The sequence below is a fragment of the Anopheles darlingi genome, chromosome 3 (genome assembly GCF_943734745.1).
Source record: "Anopheles darlingi chromosome 3, idAnoDarlMG_H_01, whole genome shotgun sequence".
Taxonomy (NCBI): Eukaryota; Metazoa; Arthropoda; class Insecta; order Diptera; family Culicidae; genus Anopheles; species Anopheles darlingi.
This window is the reverse complement of record NC_064875.1, coordinates 44,320,939-44,335,938: the sequence shown is the minus strand read 5'-3', so window position 1 is coordinate 44,335,938 and position 15,000 is coordinate 44,320,939. Positions and strand designations below refer to the sequence as shown.

The window sequence follows — 15,000 nt, the reverse complement described above, 5'->3', positions numbered from 1 at the left end:
TGAACTACCACTCTTGAAGGCGGATGAGGTGTTGGCGCGCTCTGGTTGTTGACCAGAAGCCGCCGTCAGAGAGTCGTGGATAACGAGAACTCGAAGCGCTCCTGCGCTGTGTCCACACAACAAACAGCCATTGTGTTAACCCGCTCGTCTTGCATCGAGTGCTTGGACTCGCACTCGACTCGAACGGAGACGACTCGATGTAGGTTTACTGCAGACGCAGTGGCCTCCCATCACCCGCTGGCTTCGCTTTATGTTTGGCGGCATTTCATCGACTCTGTCCCGGCGTGAAATATCTCAATTACACAAAAGGCAATAGAAAGTGCGGCGAAGGCATCTTAATGGCGGTGGCCCTCCACCGTCTGTCTGTCAAATTTTGTTTGATTTCATTTCGTGATCTCTGCGCTATGCTGTTGTAGCTCCACCGTTGTGGGCGTTGGCATTGCCGTTAATTAAAAGTAATGTATTAGCCCTCGCTTCTTGCGCCTCTCTGAAGTGAGTGAACTGCAACCGATGGTTGGATGATGTTTGTTTTTGATAAAGCTACGTGCGGCGAGACACCGCGGACTGATACAGACCTCATTAATCGGCGGTAATGGTGGACAGGTTTTTGCTACCTTGAAGTTCTACGTTACACAGCACCGATTGGCTGGCAAGTGGAGACCGCGGACTCGAAGTGCCTCTAATAGCTAGTTTTGTCTTATGATAACGTCGGCGACGGCGTCAACCGTACATTCCTGTGCGGTTACGATCGTTCCGAGGTAGGTTCGGGGCGGTACGAGCTGGCTGTAAGACCACTTGTTACGCATTCCTGTTGACATTCCAAGTCGCTGAATACATTGCACTGTGCTGGTATCGCACACAGTACAATGGGATTATTGTTAGTGTTGGTGGAAGCGAGTGGTTTAAAAGATAAAGATGGTTTCTGCGATGATTTAGTTGCCATGATACCGGTTTCCTGCTGACTTGTGGTCGTAGTAGCAGGGTGCTATTACGAGGTATTATTGTAGAAAGGATCAACCTACTACCATGGCTCTGTGTCTACTAAGATGTTGACACAAATAACAGCCATACATACATCCGGTTGGACTTTGCACTACCGGCACGAGGAAGTAAATCGTTGGCACCGTTTACTCATCATCCCTCGACTTCCATACCAACCACCCAACCACCCAACCAAGGCGGAAACCACTTCTGGATCTGCTTACATCTTTCGATTGCATTACGGCCAAATATTTTTGCAACCAAATTTGGTTGCGCGTACAATCGGTACCGATATCACGCTACGCCCCCTGCGGCAAACATTGTGCGCATTACGACACCGCGTTCCTCCTCCTCCTGCAGATCGTCCGATACGGCAAGATGATGTGCCAAATGGACACACGATCGTCCCCGATTGATTTGCGTTTTTTCTACTCTCACACGAGGCTGCTCTACAGCTCGTTAATTGCAATTGATGGTGTATCTGCCGGAGGCGGTTACCACTCTTGGCCGTCTGAGCTATTACTTTCCTTGCGCACTTGGGCACACCACTGGCGGTGGCCACGGCAATTGGGTGTAAATTGCTATGAAGCATCACAGCGAAACATGTATGTTGCCTACGGGGGTGTGGGGGGGAGCAGACCACTTCGTTCGTCTTCTATCATCTGAGGTTTTGTTGCGCATGCACTAGCTCCGGGGATGCTCTTATCGATGCAAAGCGTTGGTGGTGGCCAGCCCCACCCCCGCGGGGTGGTTGTTGGGTGTATTTGCAAAAAAAAGGCAATTTTTTCTCCCTCGCAATTCTGCCTCGCCTAGCGGTGTAGCTTGCAGCAACAACTTCTTTTCGAGCTCAGGTATTTCCTCACTTTCTCTGGTATCGCAGCAAGCCTCGCATCCAGTGCTCCAGTGGGGTTGACCACGAAACCGAGTAGGCCGTTGTAGATGCGTCACTCTGGCTGACCGTCCGTGTGACGGGCCGTAGAAGCAGCGCGCAGCCACCACTCTAAGTGGATGTCGATCTACTTCGAGATTGGAGCAGTGGTGCAACCTTTGAGAGCATTTCCCTCCCAAAAGCATGCGCCCTGCTTTTCTGCTATCTGCTGTTATCAAAACAGTTTTGTTTCTTTACTGTTGATAATTTAAAATGAGGCAGAATTATTATTTCCGAATCATTTCAATCATGATTCATCTTGTTAGTATCTCCCGGCATCCGGTTCTAGTAGCGACGTAGCCTCTCTCGCATAGTGCTTAAAATTTCTCGCTGTGGCCTTCAAGGTCCTATTCATGTCCTAGAAAACCATTTCAGCAATTCAATTATCAAACTTCTCGCCATGAGTTCTACCGGCCGGTATCATGGAAATCATGCTGGCGACATCCATATGGCTAGGACGTCCAGTCGGCGGGGCCCCATCCGGGGCTACATTGGACAAGCCATGATGAATAGAGAGCATTCGTATGCTACGAGGGAGCAACGGTTCTTGGAACGCATCCAAAAATATGATCCTTCTGTCGTCTGGTCGCTTCGTGCGAAGGTTGCGTTGCGATGGGACGCACATTTTCCATCCAATATTCTCGTTCGTTCTCCCACATTGAAGCACGACGCCCCCGCACAGTTTGGCTCAAGGATATTGTGCCGTCGAGATGCGCGTAGGTGTCGTACAGCACGGGTCTGGTGGCGGAATCAATAAACGCCGTGCAGCAGCGAGGTGGAAATAAAGGTACCTTATCCTGGGGCGAACAAACGGACGCGCCGTGCCTGGTGCTGGTGTAAAGTTTATCACGAAGAAGAAGGGGACCGAAAATCAAACGGTGCTAGGGAATATTTGTTCAAATTATTACCCCGGCGTTTATTACGGCCGGTTGGACCGGTGCCAACGCATTCGAGCATTCCCGGCGGCACATCTAATAGGCACGCTCTTTTCGATATTTGTGTTTCCGTGTGTTCCGCTAATCGATCGTGCGGGTGTGCCGATGCATCTATGGACCCGGTGCCGTCCCCTTATTTATGCTGGATCCGTAAACAATCGTTAAGAATCTGTTTCGCTTTTGCAAACATCAAATAGAGATTCGTATCGATTTATGTACGCTTGTTTGTTTGTAGGCTGAGATATGATTTGTCTATTGAATCAGGATGCTCGGCGAAGAGATATCGAGATTCGAGGTATTGGTAACAGCCTGCGCAAACGAATCCCGGTTTTTGTTGGACTAATTAATATTAGCTCCAAGTTTGAAAAAGCGTCTCTTGGGAGTTGTAAAACTTCTGAGCACTGAGAAGATTACTCGGCACATCGGCAGCACTTCATCATCTCATCATCATCCTTCTCATTAACAGCGAACGGTGCGACGCAAAGTTAATCGATCGAGCATGTCGGGCCCAGGGGGTCGGGGTCGAGGTCTACAGTGTGTATTACTCTTTCGCTAAACGAAAAAGTTGGAATGCGTGCGGCGTATTCTTGGCCCGGCTTCGACTCGCCGATCCTTTACCGGGAAACCACATTACGTTGTCGATAATTGCCTTTTCGGTTTGGTTTACTTTTAATTAGGTAATTATGGGTTTGTTTGTGTTTTTCTCCGGTAAAATCTCTTAGCGTCCTCGTCTGGATTATGGCGTCTGGGTAAGGTGTGTTGTAGGTACCCTCACCGTCACCGTCGTCGCCGTCGCCGTCGTCGTCGTCGTCGTAATGAGGTTTATTTGCATTTGGGAAGTGATAAAGCACCTGCCTTTGATCGCGTCTTGATAGAGGGTGTTTGTGTTGTTCTGCCGCGCGTCCCGCAGTGTGCCGCATGAGATCATATTAACATCTACAGAGAAGAGGGGGGGGGGGGGGGGCATTCAGGTTCCATCGTCCGCGAGCACCGACGACACGATAACCGGATACGAGGCCACCATGCTCCCAAGTACACTGCTGTCTGTGGATGCAATAAAATCCTTTTAACACACACACCTGACGTCATTCGCCGAGGTCATGTTTAGCGGTCGATTCCACTGATGCTCGAATGACTAATCACTTCTCGGTGAGGCTCGAAAATCGAGGCTTCAGTAACGCATCACGATCGCCAGGTTGAGCCGGTTGGCGACTCATGATCATGAAATCATGATTTCATCTCCAAAGCATCCGTGACTTATCTCGTATCGGAGCACGTTCACTCCTTTGCCCTAGCGATGGCGCATTTTTCGATGAATCGAACTCTGGCGCCGCCACCGCCACGGCCACCGGTACTATGCTTCTCCCGCGCGTTACATCATGAGGCGGGAAAACCGGATTTCGGCCAGCTTAGCGGTGGGATTCGGCTTGGGAGAGAGGCGGAATTGCGAGAGCTTATGATGCGGAATTACGCCGCCGCCGCCGCCGCATTTGCTGAGCGGGAGCGGGAAACCAAAACAAAATAGGAAATCAAAACAGAGCGGCACCACCTTGATGCTGGATCTCGCTCGTTTGAACCGGGTTTATCCGAGAAGTTGGTGATCCGGAGAGTCGGTTGGTGATCTGGGTTTGTTGTCTTGCTTTAAATGTATCCGTTCATTCGAAATTGTCTATCATGCGATCGATAACTGAGGTTGCTTAGTTGTTGATAATCAAACCTAACATGTTATCATTTAAATATTATTATTATTGTTAAAAGAAAAAGAAATTATTCCAAGAAACGCCATTACCAAGAGAAAGAGAGAAACAATGAGCGAGCGAGAAAGCGAACATGTATGCGCCTGAGTGTATGCAACTGTGATTACAGTCTACTTTCAGGGGATCAGTGCTCGAGATTTTGTACTATTCGAGCAGATTGAAAGCACTCTATACGGGCCTATTTGATTTGGCCGTTTTTGTTTTGCGCACATGTGAGCATTTATCGGAAATTTCGTGATAAATATAAAGGTGATAAAAGTAAAATAAAGCCATTTACAACTCCTGTCGTGGTTCTCGTTGAAATTGTAGCCCTTCCGGCCTTAAAAATTGTGAAAAACTGCAGCAAGATCCCCAAAATAACCTGGCAGATCCAGAAATTTGGCAGCTTAGTGGCTTCTTAAACATTAAGCGGTTACGATCGTGCACGTACACGCCGTTTAAAATATAAGAAATAGATCTTTAATTTATATATTTACTACCTGATTGTTAACTTTCATTTTCCTTTCAATCAATGACGTGCGAATTGCGATTTATTTTTGAGGATGATCTTAAGAACAAATTAGGGCATCTTTAAAAATATGATGGAATAGATACTTTGTGTTTAGAAAGCATTCATCACTTGCCACTAACGAATCCTTTTCGCTGATACGCTGACTTCCCTTGCTCAATGGAAGGGCGTATATCTACTGCCTCTGGCGTGTAAAATGGGTCAACCAAAAATCACAACCCAGAACCGGTGCTGCTGAAACGGGGCCACTATTCTTGGCCAGCAGATTCATCAGCAGGAATCGCTAGAAGCTAGTTCTGCCATCTTTACTTTTCTAATGATCATCCTGGCTCTACGCTCGCTTCATTATCGTACCATCAGCATCGGAGCCTGATTCACGTCCACTGCGCGGCACTATGGTTGCCTTCCGGGCGCATACCGCGGCTTCGTGGTGGAGAAATGTGTGCCCGCAAAGCGAGCGAGAGCAGGAGTGATGAATGGCGAGCGATAAAAAAGCGAATATACAGGATAATTACAATTTAATGGGCGCGCATATTCCTTTGCCGTCGCCGGGGAACGAGAGAATACCGGTTCTTGCATTAGTTTGACTCTATCCATCTTTCTGCCGCATAATTCTCTGTGTGCCGCCGTTGGCTAACCGGGAGAATCTGTCGTGGGCAGAATCCAACGTTCTAATTGCTCACAACGGCCTAATTGGAATCACAAAACAGCAGCTATCATAACCAAATTGGTGCAAAATTATGTGGACATTGTTCAAGCAGCAGTGCATCGTTCGTCCGAGATGATCCCGGGAGGTGGCCATTTCTCGTTTCATGGCATTTAGACTCGAGTAACGACATCTGATCCAGATTGAAGAAAAAGTTTTAGGACACGCTTCTCACACCCTACTAAGCATTATGTGGGTAGGCCCCAATATTGCCATAATCGCGCCCGTTCCACCGAAGGTAAACTTGCAACTTTTCGTTACCAGTCTATCGGTCTGTCAGTCGTCAGTTACGGTTAATCTGACGTCTTTAACCCCCACAGCAGTGGCACAATAAAATGGATGGATGTGCTAAGGCTCTGCCACTGTTACGAATGTAGTATTGCCCAAAAAAAACACACACACACAAATCGAAAAGAAAAACGGAAAACTCAACCAAACCACCCTTGAGTTGAGGCTGCTTTAACATGGATTCGTTGAATGGATTGCAAATACTGCCCACGGACGGTCTGCTACAGGCTGCTACTAATACTGCACTGTAAAGCTGTTTAAACGATGTTGGGCCAAACGAAAGTGTGAAAAAATCACGCGAAATGGTTGAACGATCAGCTCAATGCACACACTGCTGAAGGGTAGGACTTTTGCTTTCCTTCGCCTCCCACTGCCACCCCTTCTTTTTTGCCGCTTTGTCTCAATTGCACGCGGATTTAAACACCTTGCTTCGGCTTGCCGTGGCTTTCCTGATACAAACTCATTATCGACTCGGCCGCCAACCAGCAACCAGCGGGTGGCAGGCAAGTGAAACGAGCAAAACACAAGAAGCTGCAGTGACGGGACCGGGCCCGGCCGCCTCGCGCTTTAAAGTTCCTGTCGACGTTAGGGCCATCTTCCTTCTTCGTGCCATCTCCGTGCCTGATTGCCTGATGCTGCGGCTGCTGATGCCGTACGCATCTTCTGTACCGGATGGATCATTTTACGAAATAAGAGAAAAAAGTGGCGTTTTCTAAATTAAATTAAAGCTGAACTCCATTTTCCCATCCGCAGCTCCTCCCGGCGGTGTTTGTCGGTTGTTAATATTATTATTATTATTATTATGATGCCTTATTTTCACTTCATTCAGCAGCACTCCTCTCACGCGGCGGTTTGGCGGTACCGCTACTAAACAATGAAACAATGGGCCGTATGGTTGGTCGATCGGTGGCCTCCCTGCTGCATATGCTCCCACTGAAGTTCCGTCCGCACCTTCTGGTCGATGCCAATTTTCTTAAACTGCTATGCAGTAAAACTCCCGCAATTGAGTCATTATTTGCAATGTGTATAAGCAGCGCCACTAGCGGTGGTCTGTTGCTCCGGATCGGTGTGTCCCTCCGAACCGCATACCGCAACCATCCTAACGACGATCGTCGATGGCCATCATCGTTAGAGGCTCGTCTGCTGCTCAAAGCGGGATAATTGAATTACTTTACATACAGTGCTTGCTGCACTATCAACAGCTCAGCCCACACCTCTCGGCAATCATGCAAGTGCATCTTGCTCCATAGCCGACCACGGCGTGTCATCGTCACCCGCCATTCGGGTACGTGGGAGCAACACTGTAACAACGCACGATGGGTGTGTCGCTCGACGTAGCAGGCTGTAGCTGCCCGTCATAAAGGGCCACGACTATGAAGCGCAGAGCCAACTTGGACCAACCATCGTGTGCATCGGTGAAACGGTGACTGCTGCTGCAACTGTTGCTGGTGCTGCTGCAGCATCTTTCAATAAAGCGGTTTAAGTGCCACATTAAACGTGGGATTTGGGACGTAGGATGAGGAGCACGATCGTTGTCGCTGGTGGCGCTGGGAATTATGTCGACCCCTTCGGTGACCGAGCGCGAGCGTACGAGAGAGCAAAAAGGTCGTCCTTCGGAAGAAGGAGACATTCCCAAAAAATCGATGGTCTTTCGGCGAGTCTTAGCATTGAACACTGCCGCTGCCGCCTAATGGCTAGATTATACAAATGATTTCCAACGTTGCGTCAACCAGACCTTGCCTGCTGGGCGGAGAAAGTTTCTATCTACCCAGGCCTACCCACTAGACCCACCGAAATACCCTGCCCCCATTCAGCTGATCGGCCCAAAGCTGGTTCGGTGGTTTTGGGCTCTCCTTGTAGACTGAATCGAAACCGGAAGTGTGCGTTGCGCCATCTGTGGTCTCAAATCTTTACCGGTTGACAAATCCTACCGAGGGGGTGGGGCCCAAGGGTGATGTAATGAAAGTTATTGAGCTTCTCGATTGGAAATAGAGTTGCTAGCGGTGGCTCATTGGTATCCTGTGCCCTTATTTTGGCAGATTTATGGGAAAATAGGACATAGATACCATGTGCCTACCTCCTGGCTAGAGCCAGAAAGTCTAGTCTTCTGCTTATCCAAGCGATGGATAAGATGACAACAGAAGCTGTTTCTCATACTTCGACGTTCAGTGCTTCGCAATACGCATGAGGTGTAGTCCCTCGCTAGCAAGAATTTCCGCCAGAAGTGCTCCACATTGAGTTGTTAGCCGCACTCAGCTGCAGATTGTGTACGGTAGTAGGCCTATGGTACATCGTAGCAACATTGCGCACACCTTCTACAACCATATTGCCAATCTCACCGATACCACAATGTACCTACGGACAAGCCTGTGTATACAGGTGGCTACTAACGCAGCATGCTTTGCTGGGGTGACGTTGGGCTCACGTTACCATAGCGGCACGCAAGTGGCGCGCACGCTCTAACTTACACACATCAAGGCATTCAACGCACGATGCAATTCGTGTAGCTGGCACCGACTTCTCCGACTTCTAAACGAAGCGGAAAGTCTTAAGTTCCATGGTATTGCGAGAGAAGCTCTCCTGCTGTTCTTGTTGGGACCTAGAACAACAAACCCTTCGTCGATAAAGAATGCCAACGAGGGATCCGTTCGGAGAATTCATTTGGACACATGAAATGCATGCTCGATGCTGTTCCTCGCGCATCAGCACAACGAAGCACAAAGTGTGCGTGTTCTAGTATGCGTCCAGCTCCGACTCCAGGGTCTACTGGCCACGGTTGACGGCACCGGTAATAAGATATGCATCCGATGCCCTCGCCTATACCAGAATGACCGACACTGCTCCTCCGTTAACGGGTGTTTTATGGTAAAGGTCTGGTGCTCCCCTTTGGTGCTACGCCATCATCTCGTATACCCCCTCACACGGTGCTTATCGGTGTTGCTTTTATGTCGTCGACGAAAATGCCTCCGCATTAAGTCTCGCTTGTTCTCCAAATTTAGCCGAAAAGCCCACAATTTGTTGCCCACCAATTTGTGGCCCATCACAAGTGGGATGCTGATCTAACATGCGGTTTCAAACTATTCAAACGGAAACAGAGATCGTACGGCAGATTGAGCATGGGGCCGCTGGCACCCAATATTTGATTTCATTCATTTGCCAACCACCTGGACAGTGTTTAACGCGTAAACGCGTTTCCTAAATATGCGTTTTGCCGCGTGGCGTTGTTGTTAATCAACAATTAGCACCCCGTAAAGTTGTGGAATTATGATGAAAAGGTGAGAAGTAGCGAGAGGGAGAGAGTAACAAACAATCGGGCGACTCGGCGGCCCGGAAGACGGTTTGCGAAACGCATACCAACGACGGAAGTGCACGCCCCGACCAGCAAACCTGAGCCTCTGAGTCTGATGACCCACTTCTGGGCTGGGAAATGGGCTGCCCTGTCCCACCACCATCGCTGGGCTGGGCGCTGGGTGTATGTTTTCGCTTTTTCCACTTCCAAGTCATTTTTGTTTTCTTTTCCGCGAGTGATCCGAGACGAGACAACATTCTGGCAGAGGAAAGTGCGTCGCGTCCCGCAGGGGGCAGCAGAAGAATGAAGGAAGAGCCGCTTGTCGTCTCATGGTTGACACGAGTGTCACGAGCGAGCCAATCATTATTGGTTTTATGCTGTTTGGACAGCCAGCAGCCATTGAAAGCTCGTGCGGTCCTCATTCTGGCTTCTTCTCTGCCAGCAAGACAAACAAACGGGTGGACTCGCATCGTGTGTAGGATGATGCGGAAACGTTCCGCCGTGTGGGAGCTGCTGAAGTTGTTTGATGATTTGAATTTCCGGGACCAAAAGTGATCGAAAAAAAGTGGCGGGACCAGTGTATCAATCGCGTCATAAAAATCACGAAAATTTTTATCCGAAATCAAAGCAGTCATAAGGCGACATTTTCAATATACCAAGTTATCGGCCATGTGGCTACTTGATGCTGATTCGCGCAAAACTAAACATGAAACTTACTCGAAATTTGCTGAGCTATGCTATCATGCTATCGAGCGATGGATGTGTTTCCTACCAAGCCCTAGCGGTACCCCTCCCTCAGGTGACGACATCATTCTCAACCCATTCTTTGCGTCCACGCCCGTCCACGCTCCTTGGAGTTGAAGTTGAGCGAAGGTATCGTGGCCACGCGAGAGCCGAGACGAAGAGCCGAGCGAAATCGTGGCGGCGCTGCCAACGTACCGGCAGCTCGTAGTGCGTGGTGCAGCCTTGGCGCCCGGTTTCAGTCTCCAGTCGGAACCGGACGGTACAACATCACCAGCGGCTTGTGATGTGAAGATTGGTCCGTACGCGGTATAAGCGCTTTTGCGCTATAATAACCTTCGCGCTCCCGTGCGTGTGCACTCGTGACACAGTCAAGTGAATTGTTCGTTCGTTCGTTCGTTCGCTAGCTCGCTCGATCAAGCGGCAAGAAGTCAACCACTTAGCCAGCGCGCCACAAGTGGTTCAAGGTTTTGGAAATTGTTGGTACAACACCCCACATGGTCCAGTATAGGCAGAAGCCCAGCCGTCTTACGCAGCGGAGTGCGGGGTGGTGGACAGCGTTTACCATCGGTGTCCTTTTGTCAGAAAGGATGGAGGTGCACCAATTCAGGTGCCGAGTTGGGTTGGTTCGGGCCAACAGGAAAAGCAAAAAGCTAGAAGAGAAAATGCCTCCGAAGAGTGAATACCGATGATTGGGGGCAATTGTGAGTGAGCCAATGCAGTAGTGGGCTACATGGAAGGATTGTCTGCGTTACATCCAAAGGTCATCGGTTCTCGAGTGATCGGGTTCGGTGTGGAGCGGGGTGCACAATTCAACTCGATCGCGCCACAAGTGCAAGTGCATTACACGATCTCTCGGATTTATGATGATCTTTCCACGGAGTGTGTTTCTTGGTGTATGTGTGCTCGATCACCTGCTAATGTTGCTGCTGCCGGTTTTTTTGTCCCTTCCCTGGAAACAAGCTTTCTTCATTCCAGCTACTAGCGTGCGCAAGAATCGATCCGCAGCGGAGTAGTGGCGCTATCCCGTGGGTGCATGTCGCGGTCTGAAAGTGAAATAAGAAGAAACGCCTGAATGGGGAGTTTGTGGTGGGATGGTGTGACGTCGCGCTGCCCTCAAGTGTGCATGCAAAGAAAAGAAAGTCATGAAAGTGGCCTTGGCGTGTGGCCTAAAGCTGGGGCCACTTAGTTTAAACTATACTTGCTTACCTCGCCGCGGTTACCATCAGCGCAGGTGCTGCGTTGTTGTTTGTTGCTCCAATGCTGCTGCCGTGTGCTTTAGATTTCGTGCCAAACACTAATGAACAATGAACGGCGCCATCGGCTGGAGGATGATGGGAAATTGGTTTGCCAAACAATTAATTTGTGAGTCTAGGGAGTTCTCTCGGGCTTCAGCGGAAGCTGCTCGCTTTCGTTCGGGCGTGAGATAATTGAACAGTTTCACTGCAACGATATTACAATTCCCTTTTTTCTCTGGTCTGCCACCAAACATCGACAACGCCGTACCGGATCCGGGCGTGCCCAGGGTGCTCGAGAAGTATACCGCAAAACCGATCGGCTGTGTAGTTGCAAAAACCTTTAGAATGTTACAAGATATGTTACCTTCTCAACTGCGGACTGGGTTACAATACTGTTCAACCAAATGACTTATGCTTCTAAATGAGAGCATTGTATTCCAAACAAGGCGCTTGATTTGATTTATTTGACCAAAAAAAATCGACAAATTGTTCTGCGTCCATCATGATTTTCTGGTTTCATCTGCTTTCAAATTCTCTGGAGGTGGGATCGTTCAGAGCGGGATGGGCAGCGGCTATTGCGGCCACACTAAAAGAACTCTAGCGAAATGATGGTTGGCTGCTGGCAAGGCTTGTTAAAAATAGTATATTCCGGAAAATTGGAACAATTCCCATCGATTTTGCCTTCCCTGGTCTGGGCTGTAAATGGCTCGATTGTTTTTCGACGCCGGTTCTTCGGTGCTCTTTGAACTTTTGTTTCGCGATTTTCTTGTTTAGTTTCATGAATTGCGCTACCTCCACCACGATTCCTACGGGAAGAGACTTACGGGGAGTGGTGGAAACATTTAGCCATTTTTTTAATGAATTAGAATGATTAATTTACCTAAAATCGTACCGTTTTGTTGTTCGTTCTCTTGCTTCATTACGCGGTCTATCTGCGGCATCACGCTCGTCATATTATTTATCTTAAATGGTGAGCCGGTACCATATCTGCTTATTTATTTATTCTCATTTCACTGCATTGGTCAACAGTGTAGAAGGAAAATATAAATCTTGTCCATTCGTGAAGCCGATGATGGTCAATTGGCTGCGCCAAACTGGTGATGCAGGCTCTCATAAATTTGGAACGTTGCCATGGCGATGGCGCAAGGCTGCACCGCCAGTTTCAAATCCCAGCAACCTTCCATATCGAACCTGTTCTCTTACCTTCTCGGTCTGATCGATCTGTGAACGAAGAATACCAAAGTGATGGCAAAATGAAGTTAAATTGTTCTTGCGAGTTCCTGTAGGACTCATGTGGGACGAGACGTGTTGGCATGTGTTGTTGCACCTCCAGAACATCTAGAGGTGACGTAATGCCGCCCTGTTGCGTTATAGCCATTGACAATGACCCAAGCCAAGAACCAGAACCCAGATGAATGAATACAGCAAACCCACGAAAACGAGTTTACGTTGCCATATGGCGGCAGTTGCTTTTATTCTGGTCTTTTGTTTTTATTCCATTGGTACTTCTCAATTCGAAGAACACGGAATGCCAGCTTGGTGTTCTTTTTCCCTCGTTGTCTTCATCCACGACTGGAATACCGATGCTTGATGACTTCAGCAACGTAACTCTTTTATGGACTACAATTGATGATTAGAATTGTCTATATTTTTTCAATCAATTCATAGAGCACTTCTGTTATCTTGAGAGCAGAGTACATCACGGCGAAAGTTAGCAGCAACATGGGATGCTCGTGCTTCGTGAAATACGAAAGACAGGCAACAACGAACAACAATCCAATAAAACCATAGATGTTGGTTCTAATCACTCGCCATCTATTGGTCCGTTCCAAAGTGACATCTCCATCGCAAAGATATTCTTCGAAGATATCATGAAAACCATCCACTCCGTCTTCTGAGTTTTCCCCATCGGTTGGTTGTTGTGTTTCTTCATCCAAGGTAAAATTTTCATTCAAATCCTTTTCGTCGACCACACCAGACGGTTCTTCAGCCATCTTTTGTTTGTTAACCAGATTAGAGATGAGAATAAAGATTACGATAGTTCACGTCTTGATTAGCACGAGAAAACCTTTTTTCTTAAATTGACACAACCAAGTCGTTGCTCGCTTGGACTGGGACTGTGAAACCACTCGAACGTGCTACCACAAGGCTACTAAGATGAAGGCCCATAAAGTGCATAGCTTGCCCGGATGGATGCCCTAAAGCAGCATTTCTTGTGACCCTAGGTGGTAAGTGCCCGATGAGCATTTCACGCGAATGACGCGAAAAGTAACTCGACGGAGAAGAGTGGTTTTTTTTACGGAAGCTTACCATGAGCCGTTGAGATTGGTTGCGTGGGATGAAAGCCAAACAAGCTGCCTCCGAACGAAATCTCGCATTCTAACGCGGAAATGTCTTTTCTGACGCCCCATGCCATCGTTAGAAATCCAAATGAGCTGCAGGAAGGTTGTGCACGGTTACCGAACCACCTTCCTCTGCCTGCCTACATTACCACCGTTGTCATGGCCATCGATGCGCCCACCGTAATTACGTACGAAGTGCCAGATCGAAGGCAACAATGCGGAATCGGCTTTCGAATATTGCGCGTTTGTAGATGAAGGTGGCTGCATCTCGGCCCACCTGTAAACACCTGTTGCTGTGCTGTTGCCGCAGAGAAGCGCCACACTCTGCCACAGCCAACCAACGGCCAACTATAGCGACATCTACTAGACAACAACTTGTTTGTCGGATCAAGGGAGAGAGGGATCTGCTTGGTGGTATAACATATTTCATGCACCAGCGAGCTCCTGATCTCGATGTGCATCCGATACGTAAGGCGCATTCTCTTGTCAGCTGATGCGTGAAGACGGAACTCCCTTCGCTAGAGCCACCGCCATGAAGCTGGGATCACCGTTTTCGTCTAGTTTCGCATACAGTGCACCTATCCTGGTGGTGGCCAATACCGTGATTTGCATACGACGGAAAGTTATGCGATACATGGGAAAGTTATGAGGCTTTGTCACCAGTTGTAGCGGATATGCAAAGTGTCTTACATCTAGCCGGCAACAATACTTTATTGCATCGTCTCGATAGCGTGATACCAGAAGCTGAGTCTTTTTCGATGCCGTTTTGTTTTAATCGTGTCGGAGATATTATAGTTCTCAAACATTTAATTATCTAATTCGTCACTACCTCGAGGAGCATGAACTGAAGTGGTGTATCAGACGGTGTACGGTTAGTAATGTTTAAGAGCTATTACTTGCGACCCACTTCACACAGCGGGCGCTAGGTAGTTTCATGGTGGTGCTACTCTGTCGCCCTTGTGCGCCTTCGCTAGTGTCAAGCCGAACAGCAAGGAAGGCATAAAGAGTGGCAGTTGAAGAAAGTTCTTCATGGGAAAAGACCGTGTTTAACGTGCACCATTCTCTCTCTCTCTCTCTCTTCTGTTGCTCGTCATCATCATCATCATCGCACAGTATCGGCGACAGAAAACCAGTTTCTCTTAGTCCTTGGTCGCATCCTATCCAGCGACCCACCGTTAATTATGAAAAGTGTGTGAAAATTTGATTAGTGCCAACGGGTGAAAGACAATTATCGGGGTGGGACGGAGCGTGAAAGAACGCACGGGGTAGCAAAGAAAAACTGTCCTC

The 15,000-nt window shown here is 48.5% G+C and overlaps 1 protein-coding gene across 5 annotated transcripts in view; it reads left to right on the top strand.

Annotated features, from left to right (window-relative positions):
- The window catches only part of LOC125955771 (sodium- and chloride-dependent neutral and basic amino acid transporter B(0+)), a 40,342-nt gene that overhangs the window by 19,884 nt on the left and 5,458 nt on the right, over positions 1-15,000 (top strand). The window contains exons 1-2 of one of the 5 annotated variants that reach the window (XM_049686920.1): positions 8,140-14,584; positions 14,827-15,000. The exon at positions 14,827-15,000 is cut by the window's right edge and continues 1,102 nt beyond it. The exons of 3 other annotated variants lie outside the window; for them this stretch is intronic. The gene's annotated coding sequence lies outside the window, so the exon portion shown is untranslated. Of the gene's footprint in view, positions 1-8,139 lie in introns of those variants that run through there. One more of the 5 variants, XM_049686919.1, reaches the window with a different exon arrangement.